Source organism: Rhododendron vialii, chromosome 12a (assembly GCF_030253575.1).
Source record: "Rhododendron vialii isolate Sample 1 chromosome 12a, ASM3025357v1".
Lineage (NCBI taxonomy): Eukaryota > Viridiplantae > Streptophyta > Magnoliopsida > Ericales > Ericaceae > Rhododendron > Rhododendron vialii.
In genome coordinates this window covers 21,184,540-21,195,210 of record NC_080568.1, presented here as the reverse complement: position 1 = coordinate 21,195,210, position 10,671 = coordinate 21,184,540, and positions in this window count along the sequence as shown.

Here is a 10,671-nt window from a genome sequence, read left to right as displayed (position 1 = left end):
GTTAAGTATTTGTGTCAACTTGATCCCTATAGTTGTAATTGACTCGATTTACACTCTATACTTTCCATTTTGTTCCAATTTGGTCCAATTGCTAACTGCTGTTAGTCCGCCGTTAGTCCTTTTAAATAAAGGCAAAAATAAGCCAATAAAGACAAAAATAAGCCAATAAGCCAATTTTTTTTGTCTTTATTGAGAAAAATTTGGATTTGGATGGGAATTTTTTACTTTTTAGGTTTCTCTTGTCATGACGAAGCATTAATCTCCGAAAATTGACAAAAAACTAACAAATGCGAAAAAAAATTGAATAAGGACAAAAAAAATAAGCCGCTTGACTTATTTAGCCGAACAACCCCTGAGTTTATGTAATATTTTGACTTTTGGACATGGTTCTTTATCATGTTGTCACTTTTGGACATGGTTCTATATGCATTTTCAGTACTATGTAGAAAATAAGGCATCTTAGTATTTGTCCAGAAGTTGAACATGTAGACAATACCAGTGGTTATGTTGCCTCATGGCTGATCATGAAAATGCTGAATTGGAGGACAACTTATTGCAGAAAATTATAACCAAATTTCTTCTTAAGTGCGTCCTTATTAATGGAGAATGGAAGAATGAGCTGTGTTTTGGTTCAGAGGTATATTGGATAGGCCTGTGCAAAAAATCCGTCCACCCGTGGACCCGACCCGACCCGACCCGAAGGGTCTCGGGCGGGGTCGAACATGTGGTTCGGACAGGTACAGGTTCATTTTCTATTTTCTGTTACAAATCAGATTTCGGTTCAGGGTCCGGGTTGGTGTGTTTCTTACCCAACCCGACCCATTTATAAAGATTAATTCAGTTTTTGGCCGGCCCGACCCGACCCGACGTAAAGAATCGGGCTCGCGGACGGTTCTTACCTCTTTTCGGTTCGGTTTGCGGGCCTAAAATATTTGTTACCCGACATGTTGGGTCGGGGTTCGGGGGGCAAACCCGACCCGTGCACACCCCTAATATTAGGGTAATAGGGGAATGAGAGAATTATTATTTTAACCCCAAAAATGGGGCCATTTGATTTTGCTGTTAAAAAGACTAATGGTGAACTAACGGCGGTTAGTAATTGGACCAAGTTGGAACAAAATGAAAAGTATAGAGTGTAAATCGAGCCAATTACAACTACAGGGACCAAGTTGACACAAACACTTAACTACAAGGACTATTTCAGTTTTTTCCCCTTTTTTATTTTATCAACATCAATTGTATATTTCATTCAAGTCCGAAGGCGATGACTACATTACAAAAATAGGAGTGAACCAAAGCTACCAAAATCTAAGACATGAGCGCTGCTGAAAGCACTATAGACTATAGGCTCTACAATTCGTACTGCCGAAACAGACCAGCACGAGGTGCCGTCATATGGTCCATCTTCGACTTGATAGTAGAGTATCCAGCGGAAAACCTAGCTCAAACCATAGGCACAGAACAGCATGCAGCTAGCTAGTGATAGCTTGAATATTTGATCCCCGATTGATTGGTCGGATAATGATTTGTTTTTATAATTTCATAATACAACGACTAATTTTACCGTACGAGTAGTGAGCAAATTATCAATCGTTGCCTTCAAAAGCCGAAAATACAATCACACACTATTTGCAATCCAATTCTATGCTTAAAGTTTAAGGGAGAGAGGATAGAGAAAATTAAATGGAGCTAACCCAGAATAGAATAGGTTTATTGATTCTCCAGCTCGTGCCGGATTCGGTTCCCGGCCAAAACCTTGTTGCAGATTCGTCCCAATACACATATACAATTAATCGTACGAAGAATAAATCAATCAAAAAACAAATTAAAGGAATTAAGCACATCCCCTCCCATTTCTTTTAGGCTAAGACTAAGGACGGATCAAGGGACGGGTGAGTTCGAGCGACCACCCTACTCACGTTTCAAATTTTTCTTTGAATTATAGTAGTATTATTTTTCCTAATAACTTCCAAATTACATAAATTTGTCCCCACAACATCCAGATATACAACACCACCCTACCAAGATTTTTGAAAGAATAATGCTACAGTATTTTTTCTAAGTTTTTTGTCGTAATGTTAGTATTACTTTTTAAAATGGATAGAGCTTTATGCTCGCTGTTGTAATTATAGATGACAATATCTTACTAAAAAATACATAAAAATCTGGTTGGTATAGTAGTAGTTTCACACTTTGCGTTGAAAAAATTGGTAGGAGTATCACATGCATTTCATCGATATGGTTTTTCTCTAATGTTCGCCCTCCCTATATACTTTTAAATTTCTGCGTCTGTCCCTAGCTAAGACTAGAGCATGGGATTGGAATATTACGAATATAAGTTTAAGAAAAGTGATGAATATTTGCATGGTGTGGATATCTGTTGTTCAAGGTATAAATAATAAAATTGTATCTCTCTCTAACAGCTTAGACTTTTAGATGAGTTGATGGTTAATTAACATTCTAATATAATATCAGAGCAGACAATAGATCTTGTGTTCGAATCTCACCGCCAACCCGCTTATGGACGAGAGTTTTGCTACACGTGAGGGGGGCGTGTTGAAGGTATAAATAATAAAATTGCCTTTCTCTCTAACAGCTTAATCTTTTAGATGAGTTGGTGATTAACAATCTAATAATATCCAATTGAGCTAGAACATGAAATCATCATGACACAAACAGTGATGTAAGCGAAATGGCCCAAGAGGATGGATGATGCCCCAAGCAAAGCATATATGCCATACACACAAAGGAAGTGGGTATACATAAAGACATGCACATTCTTTCCAAATATATCCTCCCAAATGCAAAATCATGATTTAGGAAAAATCTCCACTTTGTACATGGTGGGACGTTGTTGGCGATACATTTCAATGGGCTTTGTTCCCTCTCTACAAAAAGAAAGGAAAAAAAAATTAAAAAAAAATTTCATGAGGTTTTAAAAGTTCAACTTTCATTTGGCTAAGAAAGCTGGCCGTGCCCCTCTTTGAACATCATCATTGCTTAACATAACCATTCCAAGGGTCAAACTCTTTTATCTCCTCTTTTCTTCCCTTATACGTAGAGGTTTTTGTGCTTGAGTATAGATCAATAATTAAGACCAGATGTCATCTTTATTGACGTGTTATTATCTTTTAACATCTACCTAATTAATATATGCTTTCATTTTTTAAACGTTCACTGTGGAAAGTTATGCAGTTTATGAATAAAGAAGTGAGTGTTTCGAGCATTTATTTTTTAATTAAAAATCTCAATTAATATTTTAAATTAGAGAAAATAAATTATGCAAGCACAAAAATACTTTATTTATTTATTTTTAAAAAAGATTGTACTACAACTTTTCGTCGTTGACAGTCATATATATAATATATGGACGGAGGGAGAATGGTGCTAGACGTAAATATATATATATTCTTTCTGATCATGATTCCGTTCTCTTCTTTTGATGTGGGTCAAAATCCAAGTGGAATTCTCTTTTCATTTTATTCCACTTTTAAACTATTCCAAAGTTAAATTTAGATGCTTTGATGTTATTCCAACAAGGACAGCAAAACAGCTAGCTTGTTCCATTCATTTTGTTTTCCACTTTATGTTTTTTGTTTATTTGGTCCTAAAAAGTTGACAGGGAGCAAGACTTGCCAATTTTTGTTCCTAAGCAATGATCAAATCCACATGTGAATTTCTTCTCCATTAAAGTTCGTAGATTAATATTCCCCTCACATTTCAAACAATCTTTTTTTTTTAAGAATAGGGTGTCCCAAGCCGGACTGTGCATCTCGGACTAATCCCGACAGTCTCTATTGCAGTTTTTTCCCATAGTTTGTGTGGAAGTGAAGTGACTCAAGAGTTGCTGACAATTAATTAATCCCGTAGTTTGCGTGGAAGTGAGGTGACCCAAGAGTTGCTGACAATTAATTAAGAGGAATCAAACTTGAGATTCTAGGAGGAAGCAAACTTGTAAGTTCTAGGCCTAGACCATTAGGTCAATCCATTTGGGTTACATGTCAAATTTTCTTTTCTTAAAGGGTGAAAGGATCATTCGAATGTGACTCGATCTGATCATTATGTTGAAGTTAGTGAATGTTCCTTTCTAGACTTTGAATTCAAGCCCACACCAAAAAGATGGCGACCAGAATTTCCAGAATTTGGGGCGGGTGTAAATATTTTCAATGAATAGAAACTTTGTCATCATGGGATATGGCTAATGCACTTCTTATTCCCTTGGGGAGCGTTGGAATTTTTAGGCCATTGAAAGTGATTTTACAAAACAAAAAGGAACAGAAGGAAAAAAAAAAAAAAAAAACCCTCTCTTGCGTACTACTCCCTCCGTCCCCTTTTAAGAATCCAGTATTTTATTTTGAGTTGTCCCTTAACAAGTGTCCATTTTGTAAAGTGATTGAGTAAAAGTTGGTACATTTTCTATTTTGCCCCTAAAAGTATATTACATTTTGAAAAGTTAGTAAGTAAAAATATAATGAAGATGCCTCCATAGAGGATAAGTAGGGAAAGTTATAATTTTTAGAATGTAATGATGATATCTCCATAAAAAATGGATTTACAAAGTAAGATGACTCTTAAAAAGGGACAGATTGAGGGAGTAGAAGGTTTGTTATTATTATTTAACTATACATTGTTAAGGCCAAGTCTGTTGTACGTAGTACCCAAATTTACTAAATATTATTGTCTGATGTACTTTCAGCCATGGAGAGCTCTTGCATTTTTTGTTTTTTTGTTTTGGTAATCCAAAACCAACCTCATCAATTGCAATTTTAGGTCGCGCGGTTGATTGGCAAACCATAACCCCTTCCATAACTATATTTATTTTTATTAGAAAAGAAGTAATTGCATGCATATATAAATCAACTCCAAGAATAAATACTAATTAAGAACAAAACATCCTCTTCTACAGCTATTTCGTAGAAGCTTTCACTTTTAAAATAAGCAGCTCTCCATTGCTTTGGTTCTTCCCCAAAGAAAGAAAGGAAAAAGGCACAAACACTTGATCACCATTAGGAGAAATGGGTCGTCAACTCTTCTTTTTGTCGATGGGTTTTTGTTGGAGGCCTTCAGTGGGCCGAGCCTGCAGAATATAAAGTCTACAATAAGCCTGGTATGTGGACCCATTTTCAGTAAAGTTACCTTTCCTACGCATACGAATCATAAAAGTACCAGAGGCTTGGTACAGTCCATGACACTGAATCCATGAAACTTATCTATGAAAGAATCTGGACTTCCAGAATCACCTGGACTGTTTCACGGATCCATGTCATGCATCTTATCATTTTTGTCATAGGGTGCAATGCTCAAGGGAGAAAACAACACAGAGAGTGCAACTTGCAAGATAGTAGATTTTATAACACAACATTTTCTTTTTTCTTTTTTAAAATTACGGATGTCTGGGTCAGCTTGCGCGCGTTTCGACTGATTCTGGAGCCATGAAGTTAACAACCGTGCAAACAAACACTATAATAGCCCCAAGGTTTGAAGTGTTTGCTCTCCGTGGGATTCAAACATATGATTTCATGGAGGGACAAACCCTTATTACTTTTTTCATTTTCACTCAGCCAAAAATATACACGAACTAGTTGAAATCGATTTTCAAAATGCCACAAAATTTGAAGAAAAAAAATGCTCAGAACTTCTTTGAAGTGACCTTATGGAGTATTTCATTCAACTGATATTCTGGAGTGAAAGCAGCCAAAGACCTTGGACTAATCAAAAAAGGGGAACGTACTTTGGCTCCCACACTGAATTTTGAACATACTGATACTGTTTTCTTTAATTAAGCAAGAGGATGTATTGGACTGGGGAGCCTATACACTATAGACTACTATTAAGTTAATAATTTTTACTTTGTGCAATGCCTCAAACCCACATCATGCATTCCCTCAACTAGGAGACAGATTGAGGAGATTTCGTTTGAATGCATGAAAAATGGGTGCAATGGAATGATTGGGTTTGAGGCAAAATCTGATTGTATATTACTCAGACAAACTGGGAACCATGAAGAATGAAGGTGAACGAAAAAGTATACATTGTGAGTCCTGGCGTAAAAGTATATATTGTGAGTCCTGGAGAGAGAGAGAGAGAGAGAGAGAGAGAGAGAGAGAGAGAGAGAGAGAGAGAGAGAGAGAGAGAGAGAGAGGATCAGTTTATGATGATTGATGCAACAAGGCATGCATGAAGCAAACAAAAACAAAATCAACATATTCACTTTTACTGATCATTTTGTTTCATTACTTCCATGTGTGGCTTATCCCTTTAGCATTTAAAAACCTTTGAGTACATAAACTTACAAACCCTGGAGTACATACAGTACTACTATTGTTTGTGGCCTAAACTATGGTATACCGTGAAGCATTCCGAATCCAAGTTAAATACTCAGTTCGTTCCCATTTTTTAGTCCATTGTTCTATCGGAATCCATCCTAACCGAATGGTAAATAGGTTATATTTTCAATTAGCACTAATACTATTTATATGCATGCAATATGAATCTTTTGGTAGATCTCGATTAGAATTATGAAATAAATTTTTTTTAAATTACATAAAACTTCATAAATTACAAGATATAAAAAATTGAAACGTGGCACAAACTCTAAAATGTCTAAACAATTAGGCTGAGGGAGTAATTAATAGGATGTGATTATGTGAATCACATATCCAGACATAAAGAAGGTAGCTGGATGGGTGTGATGGTTTGGTGTGTTCTTTTGTACTATCATTGTATGTTTCTTTTGTGTTGCTTTCATCCTCTCTTTTGGAAATGTAATAAGGTCCGTTTTGCTAAGATTCTTATTTTTAAAATATTTATTTTCTGCTTTACGAGATATGTCATTCTCTTTCAATACATCACTTGTAATTCAAACAATAAGTATTTATTTGAAAATAAGTACTTATTTGAAAAAATAGAACACACCAAGTCTCTCCTATTTGGGTGTGTAATAAGTGTCCCTTTTGCGGGAGTCAATCTATGTATGCATATCATTACTTTCATTTCTCTCTCCACTCATTATTCTTATCTCTCTCTATCTCTATCTATTTATTATCCATATCTTCAATTATTATCCTAATTTATCTTTCTACTTATTATTCCAAAAATCAAATCCAACAATTTTTAAAACACCATCCAAATAAGGCATTAGCCTTCAGGCAATGTGATGTGGTCTCTGTGAATACTCCCAACGAATTAGATCTACACACGTACATGAGAGAATCTTAGGCAGATCAGACTCCCAACACTTGGAGCACTTAGTACCGAAATACTTTCCGTTTAAGCTTTGGGTTAACAAAAGCATCTGTTTGATCGAAGAACAAATTATGTTAAAAACTGGCTAGCTCGCAGTGGCGGAGGGACATAGAGACAAGGGTGGACAGCCGATCTCACTGGTTGCCAAATTTTTATCGAAATCGGTATAATTTAATTTTTATCAAAATCGGTATAATTTTCGTAGCGCTAGTTTGTTCGTTCCTCAAAACAAATCAAGGGTTTCGTTCATGAATTACACATAGTTCAAATTTTCAACCCCACTTATTGAAAATCTTGGTTCCGCCAATGCTAGAGCGGGAGATTAATAGAGTTCCAGGTTGCGAAACTTTATTTTTAATCTGCAATTTTTTTAATTAATTTTTTTGAAAGGATTCCAAAGAAGGATCACCAGCACACCGACATACGCCACTTGAGAATCAAAATCAAAAGAAGGCAAAATGCCAACCAAAACACCAGATTGCCAAATTTTCCGCTTATTCAAGTAGTTCTTTGGAATTATTAATTCATCTTCACACGTACAATTCAATAAAAAATATAATTAAAAATTGTAAAAATTCACGAAAGACAAAACTTCTAAACTTCTTTCAAGTCCGGTTCATACTTTTTTTTTTTTTTACATTACCCATTTCTCTTGTCAAAATAAATCTGAAAAATCAAATATTTTGAACAAAAACTATAAAGAAAATCGCTTAGCGTAACTTAAAAAAAAAAAAGAAAAGAAGAAGTTAAATATGACCATACAAATTCCCCCTAAAGCCCTGGTTTAATTTGTGTGGATTTTAAAGGGTGGCAGGTTTCTGTAGTATGATGTGGCACTGCCGGATTACATTAAATTTGATGTTCTGTGAAGGGGATAAATATGGCACAGATGGTAGGTCAGAATTAAACTCTCGAAGCCAGGGGATGAAGAAAAATTAAAGACTCCACACATCTGAATCTCTTTCATTTTCCTGCGGATATTGGTATTTGAAGATAGCTACATGACCTTGTGACCAAAAATTTCTCAAAATTGACCGAAATCCAATTCTTGGGATGATGCCACAAAAAAAGTAATTTCTCATGAATTTTTCCTGGTTTCGGTACAAATGGTCTGTCTTTGATTGGACTGAGGAGAATATTAGTCGAGATATGCGTAAATTGGCCCTGGCATCTCTGACTGTTGAAAAAAAAATCCCTAAATTAATTTCTTTTGCAATTCAAAAGTGGGTTGGTATGAGTAGGCGCATCTCATAAGTAGTGCATTAATTTTACACACAAAAAATGAAGTCGTAAAAAGAAAAGATAACCACTAAGCATTGAAAAGTGAAATACAGAAGAAAAAGTAGTGGGACTGCTAGCTTGGGCGGCAAGCATCATTGCCAGAGCCCTAGAAAGAGAACTAGATCGATAAAGCTATATGAACCCAAACTCTGTGCTCACATAATACAAGCAACCACTACGTAAGCTCTACGACAAAATCCAGAGCATATATACTCCATTTTGCAGCTTATTAACATTTGGATAATAAAGCGGTAAGATTTCTTTTTCGTGAAGATTTGGTTTTGGTTTGATTCTTATCATGGAACCAGGGTAGTGGCGAAATATATATTAAAAAATTTAGTGGTGGCGAGACTATATAAGTTGGGCATAATTTTTTTTTTTACATATAATAACTGCATTTTTTAAAATTCTTGTCGTGGCGGTCGCCGCCACTAGACCCCCTGATCCCATCCTTGATTCTTATGGTGGGGCCTTACATATCTCGGACGTTTGGGTGGCTTTTTTCAACTTTTCATTTACAATATTTTTTTGGCTTTTTAGTTTTTTAGATTATGGTCAGAATGTATTATTGAATCTATAGAAACAGGGATGCTGCAAAGAAACTCCCTGTAGAGTGCTTTGCAGGGCGCATCCAAACTGTCTATCTTGGTAATCAATCGTCCAGTTGAAAACAAACTCTTCCAGGGAAGAGTTAACTGTTCCCTGGGCAAGTTCATTTTTAATCCGGACCATTGAAAACACTTTTGGACAACTGTGGTGGTGCATTACAGTGTACAGGGAGCTGTTTTGTAGCATCCCTGGATCCAGAGTGTTTAAGAGATATGTGCAGAATGCATTTTGCAATAAAAGTAGTGTTTAAGAGATAAATGAACAAAATGTTATGAATTCATGATTTACTATGTTGCCCTTGGGTCCTTTACGATTGTATCATTTTTTTTTTGCTCGGCAAAAGGAAAATTTTTATTGAGCTCGACAAGGGTACATCGAGAGAGGAGGCCACATAGGTCCCACCCCCAAAAAAGAGCAGGAGACCAAATGGCAAAGGGGAAACGAAAAAAAACAGAGGGGACACTTCCAATAGGTCAGTTGGAGGTGCAAAACATAGAAATCACAACACTCCCAAAATTCTACAGTCAAATCCTCTTACGCCTTATCACCTCTATGCCCCTTTTGAAGTCTTCCACTGAGTATTCCATAACATTAAACTTTGCCTTGATCCAAAATGCCACTCTAGTTTTGATCAAGTCCACAACTTCCGCAACATCTAGATGCTGTTTACTATTGTATCATAATGCGTGAATGATGTTTTTAAATATTTTTTAAAGATGTCTTCTGATATACTTGTGTCCCATATTTGAAAGTCTCCGCTACAAATTATTTTGGCTAATTAGTAATAATAAAACATAATAAGTTAAAAAATCCTCCCTCCGTTCCAAAATGAGTGACTTTTTTGGTAAAACGTGTCATTTTTAATTGTTTATATTTTTCAATATAGATGTTAAAAAATATGCAATATGAATTTTGATAGATTTTAATTAGTTCTATTAAACAAAGTTTTCAAAATCACATAAAACTTCATAAATCGAAAGATATAAGCATTTTAAAATGACACGGAGTCCTAAAAAGGTCACTCATTTTGGAACAGAGGGAGCAACGATTAAATCAAATCCATAAGGGAAAAAAAAAAAAAAGACTACGAAACACAATTTACAGTAAAAAGTTGGTGAGAAATGAAAGGAAAATAAAAATACAAACAAAACATTTGGAACCAAATTAATATTGTTTTCAAAGTGGAAGCACAAACTAAGTGTAGGGTAAAATGGTCTTTCAAAAATTGGGGTAAAATGGGCAAGAATGTGAAAATGCAAAAAGAACCTCATGTGCTACTTTTCACTTATCTTTTCTAAAGCTGAGTTTTGAGAAGTCATTTTCCAAAATGAGTTCTCTCATGGGCAAGCCAAAGCCAAACATCAAAAATGTAAAAAGTGGAAAAGAAGGTGAAAAAGAAGGCGCCAAAAACCCACTTTATTTATGTGCGTGTTGTCCATATCTATGTATACGATATCCTCAAATTAACAAGCTAGCATAGTATTTGTTTAAAGTATTTTGTTTAGTAGTCGAGCATACGAGTTAATTTATGCACAT